Here is a 9444-nt window from a genome sequence, read left to right as displayed (position 1 = left end):
TGAATGAGGGTGTCGAAATGAGGGTAGCCCTGAAAACCCTGACGTTATAGAAGAACTCCAGCACGGTTTCAGGGAAGATGACATGTTTGTCATCTAGAAAGGATTTTAGACCGGTGTTTTCAAGTGACTTGATCATTTTGAAGATTTCATAATGCTCTGTACTTTGAGCTGAGTCGAAATCAACTTGGAGAATGTTTGGAAACTTAGACATTTTTGTCTTAGTGAGAGGATAAGTTGATACTTGTGAATATTTTGTCTGATGTTTGCCTAAGTTATATATTAGTAGAGGGATGATAGTATTATCCAGTGGGTGACATTTAATGTATTCTATTAACCATAGGATAAAACATATTGCATGAAATAAGCATGTCTACAACCTAGGATGTGAGTCATAGGCCTGGACGGTGAAAGATATCATATCTTCACGTCTTTTAAGGTATGACCATTTTGCTTTGAAAAGGTATCTTTTCAGAATAGATAAATCTAAACACATATAATTATTCCACTTTTGTTCGGAGAACAAATAATCCGGAGTACATTATTTCCAAACCGGTTGGTTTTCAGTCATTTGTCCCGATGCGGTTAATTAGTGTAAACACTAAGTAACCTGTCGGTTTTCTATAACTTATAGACAAAGCGGTTCTTCAATAGGTACCTTGGTGAATTCGGATTCCGACAATTTAGGAAGAACTACTGGTTTTGTCTGGTTTTGTCTGTTCGAACCGATTTTCCTTTTAGACATTTTTAAGAGATGAGCTGATTAATATCGGTTAAACCGAGTATGTTTCTGAAGTAAGAAAACTTAGCTTCCTGCAAAGGCTTTGTGAAGATATCAGCTACTTGTTGTTCTGTTGATACGTATTCCAGCGGATATGCTTCAACATGACATGTCCCCGGATGAAGTGATGCCTTATGTCGATGTGCTTGGTTCTAGAGTGTAAGACCGGATTGTACGTGATTGCTATGGCACTCGTGTTATCACAGAATATCGGGGACTCTTCGGCGGTGATACCGAAATCCTTCAGTTGTTGTTGGATCCATAGGAGTTGTGAACAACAACTTCCGGCTGCCAGATATTCAGCTTATGTGGTTGACGTGACAACCGATGTCTGTTTCTTGCTGTGCCATGAAACAAGCCGATCACCTAGGAATTGGCATGTTCCACTGGTACTTTTTCTGTCAACTCTACAACCTGCATAGTCTGCATCTGAGTAACTTGTGAGGTTAAAGGATGAGTCCTTTGGATACCACAGACCGACTTTAGGGGTTCCCTTTAGATATTTCAAGATTCGCTTTGCGGCTGTGTAGTGATACTGTTTTGGATTAGCCTGTATTCTTCCGCACATCCCGACCGCAAATAGTATATCTAGTTTACTTGCTGTCAGGTATAAGAGAGAACCGATGAATCCTCGGTAGGCTGTTAGGTCTACTGCCTGACCGTCATCATCCTTGTCCAATTTGACTGATGAGCTCATTGGGGTAGCGGCTGAGGAGCATGTATCCATCCCAAATTTATTTAGAAGTTCCTTTGTGTATTTAGGTTGACTGATGAAAGTTCCTCCTTCGAGTTGCTTAACCTGAAGGCCTAGGAAGAAGCTTAATTCTCCCATCATACTCATCTCAAATTTATTAGTCATCAAGGTTGAGAATTTATCACATAGCTTAGGATCGGTTGATCCGAAAAATATATCATCCACATATATTTGAACAAGTAGGATGTGTTCCTTTTTCTCAAATTTAAATAAGGTTTTATCCACCGAACCTATGGTGAAGTCATGTTTTAGAAAAAATGCGGTTAGTGTATCATACCAAGCTCTAGGAGATTGCTTTAAACCGTACAATGCTTTGTTTAAGCAGTATACATGATTAGGCAGGTCAATATTTTTAAAACCGGGTGGTTGTTCAACATATACTTCCTCACGTAGGTCACCATTCAAAAATGCACTTTTGACATTCATTTGAAAAACCTTAAAATTTTTGAAAGCAGCAAAGGCAAGAAAAATCCTAATGGCTTCAATCCTAGCTACAGGGGCAAATGATTCTTCAAAATCAATGCCTTCTTCCTGTTTGTATCCTTGTGCCACTAATCTGGCTTTGTTCCTCGTGACCAAACCGTCTTCATTGAGTTTATTTCTAAATACCCATCTTGTTCCTATGACCGGTTGATCTTTCGGTCTAGGGATTAGGTACCAGACTTAATTACTCTCAAACTGGTTTAACTCTTATTGCATTCCGAAGATCCAATCTGGATATGACAATGCTTAATCCACTCTTTTTGGCTCAATCTGGGATATAAAAGCGGAATTAAAGTATTCCTCCAGGATTTGTCGCCTAGTTCGAACCGGTTCTGAAGGATCACCTATAATTAGCTCAGGAGGATGATTTGTGTTTCTTTTGAGATTCGGTTCAGGAGCGTCTACCAAATCACCGTTTACTTGATCAAGACTGGACATATCGGTAGACTAAACAAGAGTGTTAGACCGACCGATTTCCTCAGTTTGAACCGAGGTGTCAGCTTCATGCCGTGTGACAGCTTGATCCGACTGGGTTTCATCATCACCCATTTGGTCATAGACAAACCGTCTTAAAACCGGAACCTCATCTTCACTATCAGAATGGATATTGTTGTTTTCCAATCTGTTGTGTAGATCAAAGGATGATGCAGTGTTACTTTCAACCGATTCATCGAAAACGACGTGAATAGATTCCTCCACGGTTAAAGTTCTAGTATTGTACACTCTATAAGCTTTACTGACTGCTGAATAACCTAACATGATCCCAATATCGGATTTTGCATCAAAAGTAGATAGGTATGTTTTGCCATTTATGTGAATGTAACATTTACAACCGAAAATTTTAAGATACCTAAGGTTAGGAATCGTATCAAAGTATATACTTCACACGGTGTTTTGTTGTGAAACTTGTTAATTAGAGACCGGTTTTGTGTTTTACATGCAGTATTGATAGCCTTAGCCCAAAATTTCTGGGCAATACCCGAATCGGCTATCATGGACCTTGTGGCTTCCTTGAGAGTTCGGTTTCTTCTCTCGGCCAGGCCGTTCTGTTGAGGAGTCCTAGCACTAGACAACTTGTGTCTAATACCGGATTCATCAAGAAATGCATTTAATGTATTATTTGTAAATTCGGTTCCTCTATCACTCCTAATGCTATTTATACGCGTTGATTTTTCATTTTGTAAACGTTTAAACAATGTAATTAAATTTGAGGCGGTTTCACGTTTGAATGCCAAGAATCTTACCCATGTATACCTAGAATAATCATCAACAACTACCATAGTATAGAGCATACTACCTAGGCTGACGACCCTAATCGGTCCAAATAGGTCCATGTGAAGGAGATCTAAGCATCGGTTAGACTGAATGTGTCCTTTACTCTTAAAGGTTGACTTAGTTTGTTTACCCATTTGACATGCTGAACAAACCTTATCCTTATTGAATACTATATCGGGAATTCCTTCAACTAACTTTTTACCGCGGATATAGTTTAAGGTTTTCAGGTTTAAGTGGTTTAACCTTTTATGCCACAACCAGGTTTGATCGGTTTTAGCCACCATGCAAACAGGGTGTTCTACTTTATTTTTCCAATCTACCTTGTATATATTTCCTAACCTATTTCCGGTTAGCAGTATGATACCTTGAGAATTTTTAACTAAGCATGCATGTTTAAGGAATTCTACAGTGTATCCAGCATCACACATTTGGCTAATGCTTAGCAGGTTAAAGTGTAGGTTTTCAACTAAGAGTACATTATCAATTGTTAAGTTGCCATGGACAATCTTACCCTTGTCCACAGTTCTACCTTTTGAGTTATCACCGAAGGTAATCATTGCACCGATTTCTATTCTGATGTCGGTTAAAAGATTGTCGTTTCCAGTCATGTGTCTGGAGCAACCGCTATCCAGGTACCACTCGGAGTTTCCTAGCCGTTTCTTCATATCCTGCAAAATATACATATTTATAACTATTTCGTACACAAATTTAATTGGGTCCACAAGTGATTAGTCCCTTAGGTATCCAGACTTTGATAAGTCGGACAACTTTCCCGGTTATGGTTCTAACTAGTTTTCATGTACTTGGTTTAAGATCTTTTTGTTTTCCTAATAGTGCCTTATTCGGAGATGGTCTTTGGTTTAGCCTATGTGGTTTGACTTTCTAACCTTTGGGCCGGTTGGCTATCCTTTTCTCAGGGTGAAGCCATTGACATAAATTAGTTCGTCTTCCGGATATGAGGCACTTTGTTCCTCATCGTCGGTTAAAGAGCTCTTGACAAATTTTACAAATGGAAGCTTGCCTTTTGTAAGCTTCATTTTGTTTGAATGGTTCCGGTTGGCGGATTTGTTGTCTTTGTACCCAAGACCAAATTTGCATTTTAGGATGTCTTTTATACTTAGACATCTGGTTCACCATTTCACTGGATCTTTTCCATGCGGCTATTCGATACTGGGTTCGGGCATCATCCTCTTCGGTCAATTCTTGAACTGACTCCTTGAGCTGTTTGGTCTTAGAGGATTTTTCAGGTGCTATCTCGGTTTCCAGGATTTTATCAAGTTGGATGATTTTTGGTTCGGTCAAGGTGGGTGTTATGGGGTCGATTCTAAAGTTGAGTTGGGTTGATATTAATGTTAATAGGTTCTTATACTCTGTTACCATATCATTCAGTGCATTGAATAACTCATCTTTAGTAAATTCTTCACAGGGAGAGTTAAATACCTGTTCCTCATTTGTCATGAGGCATGTGAGTTAATCATCATTGTCACTGTGAGCCCATAAGCTTTCTCCATCATCGACTATCAGTGCTTTCTGAACTTCACTTCCTTCACCAGTTTGTGGATAGTTATTTCTTTGATTCTGATTATCCGGTGTCCGGTTATCCCGCCTCGGTTTTCTGCATTCCCACCTGAAATATCCCAAACAGTTGCAGTTATAACATCTAATATTAGATTTATCACCGTAGTTATAGTTGTTGTTGTTTGTCGGTTGGCTTCTCTTCATGAAAATGCCAAATTTCTGTGCAAGCATTGCCATGGCATCCTCGGTGAACTGTTCAGCGGTTCTGATCGGTGCATGAGCAACCGGTTCTATGGATGTGACCGATGCTTTGGTCGAGGTTGAGGTTGAGACTTCATCTTCAGTCCTAGATCTCATTTCAAACTCATATGCCTTAAGATCTTCGAACACATCGTGTAGCTTCATCTTGCTTAGACAGTTTGATTCCCTCATCACCATTGTCTTTATATCCCATGCACTTGGAAGGGATCTTAGCGCTTTCATGATGATTTCCTTGTTGTCATACTTCTTTCCAAGAGTTGATAACTCGTCTATCACATTTGTAAAACGGTCATTGTATTCTCTCATTGTTTCTCCCGATTTCATCTTGATGTTTTCAAACTTCTGGGTAGCCACCATTATCTTGTTTTCCTTGGTTCTTTCATTTCCCTCATGAATTTGAATCACTGCTTCCCATGTTTCCTTTGCTGTTTTGCAATCTCTGACCTTACAGAACGTATTCATGTCCAAACCGTTAGTGATGCGGTTTCTGGCATGGTTGTCTAGATTGTTTCTTCTCCTATCATCAGCTGTCCAATCCTTTCTGTCTTTATCAATCTTTACCGGTCCTTCAGTCAGAATGAACTGCATCTCATCATCCATGGTGATTAAATGCAGGTGCATGCGTGCCTTCCAGTTGGCAAAGTCGTCACCTTCTAGCATTGGGGGCCGATCATAAGACATGCTTGCTTGAGTATTGAAACTAACTGCTCTGATACCAATTGTTAGGATCTAGGTCGCGGCTGGGGAACCGGGGTCTGGCCAGTTAGCCCCTTCACTCAATGATTGGTGTTTAATCCGGTTAGAGATTAACATCGGGTTTCAATACTACACAAACTGTTACAAACCCTTGAACCGAGTTCAAGTGCGAAAGTGGTTTGTTTCAGGTTGAAGCAGCACACACACAAGATAAGTAGAACCGGATTTGGATAAAGTCGGTTTGGAGTTGGGTGGGTCGGTTTTGGGACTCAGTAAGTCGGTTTAGGTAGAATCGGTTAGAATATAAGACCGGTAGAAAATAAATAACAAGACATGTTTTTATGAATAGTCGGAGATAAACTTATACGTCACCCCTTCCTCTCGAAAATGTGAGAAGGATATTCACTAAGGAATACAAAATACAATCCGAGAGAGACTTATTTTCTGCTCGATAAACCCTCGTACAATTCTCACCGAAATTGTAATCTCACTTCAAATACACGCTTAAACTCTTTTAATGTAGAGAGATAAGAATCACTTATAACTTAGGTTGGTGCAGCTCTTTAATGTTCTCTCTTGTAGCTTGTGTAATTTGTAACTGCATTTACTCCTCTTCAGCTCCTTCTTTTATAGGTGAAATGTGCCAACGGTCACATTTCATCTCCTTAAATCTGATTGGTTGAGAAGAGGTTCGGTGATTCAGACCTGGCGGTCTAGGCTTCCAGTGTATAGGTCAAACCAGCTAGGTTTGTCTTTTACTTAATATAGAAACTGTCGGTTGGTCAGTTGCCTACACCTGGAGGATTGCGCCTCTGATTTATCCCGAAGAGGAAAGATCTTGTCGGACGGTCTTCTGCTGCCTACAGATTGTCCTCAGACTTGTATGAATATGGCAATACTAAGGTCTGACCCTTTGGTATCATCTTCAACAAATACTCAAAGTATCTATTTGCACCGATCGGTTGTTTAGGTTAACCGGATGACTTCTGGTTTTTCATAACTTCAGGTTGACAGAATGTCCAACGATTTTGGCCTTCTGATTTGACCGGTCTTGTCTTCTTGATCGGTTAGGTTCTTGGCCGGTTGTATTGCTTGACCGGTTGAATTACTTAACCGGTTGAATTCTTTAACCGTTCCTGCACAGGAAGTTTGTTTTTGTTAAGTTCTATTTAACCGATCTAATTTTATCTAACAAAGTTGAATCTGTTTTTACTCCTGAAAAGGAATCTACTGAAGGGCCCGCTGTTGAGTCAGTTGGTCCGAATATTGAAAATGTTAACATGACTAAGTCTCCCGTTATTCAACCTGATCAAGTAGCCGCAGGTGCTACAAAGATTGCTCAACCAGAACAAGGTGCAGTCCTTACCCTTGTTGCTGGAAAATCTGCTGAAATGGAGTCCTCTATTTCTACAGAGAGTCTCCCTCGCTAAATCCCATTTCTAAGGATTCCTTAGTAACCGGGAAGGTAATTCGTGTAGAGCTTTCTACTTAACTTTGCAAGAAACCCCAATCTGCGTACGAGTTGATGCTTTCCACAAGGTTGTCTGGTGGAATTGTATTTAGTGAACCTAGACCTGCTCCAAGACCTGTCGAGGTTGCCGGAAAAGGAAAGAGTATTGTCACTGCTTTTAATGAAGTTGTTTCGGAGGCAACATGCATTGTTGACCTCGTGTTAGATCAAGTCAAAGCCATTGCGGCTGAAAAGATGGAAATTTTTGAATCCTGGATCTTGGAAAGACTGTCCGTCAAGTATATAATGAAGCATTAACAAATTTTGAAATAATTTGTGAATGGAAGAAGCGTGTAGCCAATGAGAAGAAGGCTCTCAAGTGGACTAAAACTTCAGATGTGCCTGAAGCTCTGAAGAGAAAGGATCTTGTTAAAGCATGTTTAAGAGGAAGAGCGTTATTCCCCATTCTTGAAGCCAGAAAGGCAAACTTTAACCCCGTTGAGAAAGGCTCTGAAGTGGAAGCAAAAGTTTTGAAAAGATTAGACGACATCATGGATAGTTACGTCTCGGTTGTTACCCGATACGTTCATGGCGCTAACTGCTCTAGAGCAAATCCCTTTGATGACGATGAACCAATAGATATCCCTAATGATAATGATGATACAGATGAGCTGGATACTGCTCTCCTGATTGAATTTGGGAATCTTTCTGCTAAAGAAAGATGTCTTTTGGACCAACCCGTTCAAGATAATCTTCACTTAAAGAAGAAGAGGTGATTGTTCAAGATCCTGAACAAGCTCTTCCAACTCATGAAGAAGAAGTGGTTGAAGAAGATGTTATTGAGGAGTCTGCTAAATCTCCTAATGATGAAGATGTTGTGATATCCCCTGTTGTAAGAATAGAGGAAGCCCAAGAGAAAGAGGCTGAAGTAACTCAGCCAGAAATTATCAAATCTTAGGGGGAACCGTCCAAAGATAAAGATGCTAAAGAAGAAAGTTCCTCATCTGAGGAGGAACATAATCAAAATGCTAGTTATGTCAGGCCCCTTCCATTCCCTGAGATCATTGCGGTAAGTGTTCATGAAAATGTCAACAATCCTCTTCACTACAAGGGAGATCTATATGAAATATTTCAGAGAGCTGAAAGGGAATTGGTAGAAGAAGAGCAAAATGAAGTTGGTAATGTGTTTGAGAAGGATCAACCAGAGCAATCCATGCAGATTCATACTCATTTTGAACCTATTCAGAGCATGGCAGCAGAATTTTAAGAGAATTCATCTAATGAAGAATCATCTGTTGATGGTATCAAGCTTTTAAAGTCTATGACTTCTGTGCTCTCTCTTCTGAAGAACGTGGTCTCTATGAGATCAAATATGATAAAGGCTCTAAATACCTAGAAAGAAGAGAGAAATGAATTTGCGGATTTTGTCAAAGTTTTAAATGAATTGGACAATACTCTGAAGAAGAACACGTATGAGACTCACATCTTAAATTCAAACTTCTCCTAATTTGAAAAGAAGCTCTATAGTCGTCAATCTAAAATGATGGAGCTTGTAAGGCACATCAATGATCATCGTTATCGAGAAACTATGGAGGAACTCAGTCTGGTGAAAAACCAGATGGTTGAAATTCAAGGATGCTTAAGAAGAACAGACAGAGAACGATTGGAGTATGCTGACTCTATTGCGAGAAAATTTCAAGCAAAAGAGAATGCGAAAGCTGATGTTGAAAAAGATCAACCTCGTATCACCCAAGGTGAGTCAAGTAGAAGAAGTGACGGTGTGTCAACCGGTACTAGATCTAGACGAGCGCCTAAAAACGATGAAAATCCAAGCCCAACTAAAAGAGGCGGAGGTCGAAGCTGTGGTGATCGTGGAGGCCGAAGCAGTGGTGGTGGTCGTGGTAGGCAATCTGGTTTGATCAAAGAGGTCGTGCCAGTGGGAGTGACCGTGGTGGGAGATCAAGTGGAAGCGGTCGTGGTGGTCGCATTCTTCCTCCTTTTCAAAATCTGTTAAGCGGTCAAGATAAGAGCCCAACCGATCCTCGATTAAAAAGGGAAGAACAATAATTTCTTATCTCCTACTCTATTAAGTTTCTCAAACATTGTTTCTTTGATTATGTTCTGAATATTGGTTTTGGAGGTTTGTGAAGTTTGTTGTAAGTGAACAAAAGTTTATTTATGTGATGAATACGTATTTTGCTATATATATGCAGGTTTTCAATTTCATCA

Source organism: Impatiens glandulifera, chromosome 6, assembly GCF_907164915.1.
Source record: "Impatiens glandulifera chromosome 6, dImpGla2.1, whole genome shotgun sequence".
Classification (NCBI taxonomy): Eukaryota; Viridiplantae; Streptophyta; class Magnoliopsida; order Ericales; family Balsaminaceae; genus Impatiens; species Impatiens glandulifera.
This window is presented reverse-complemented; position numbering follows the sequence as displayed.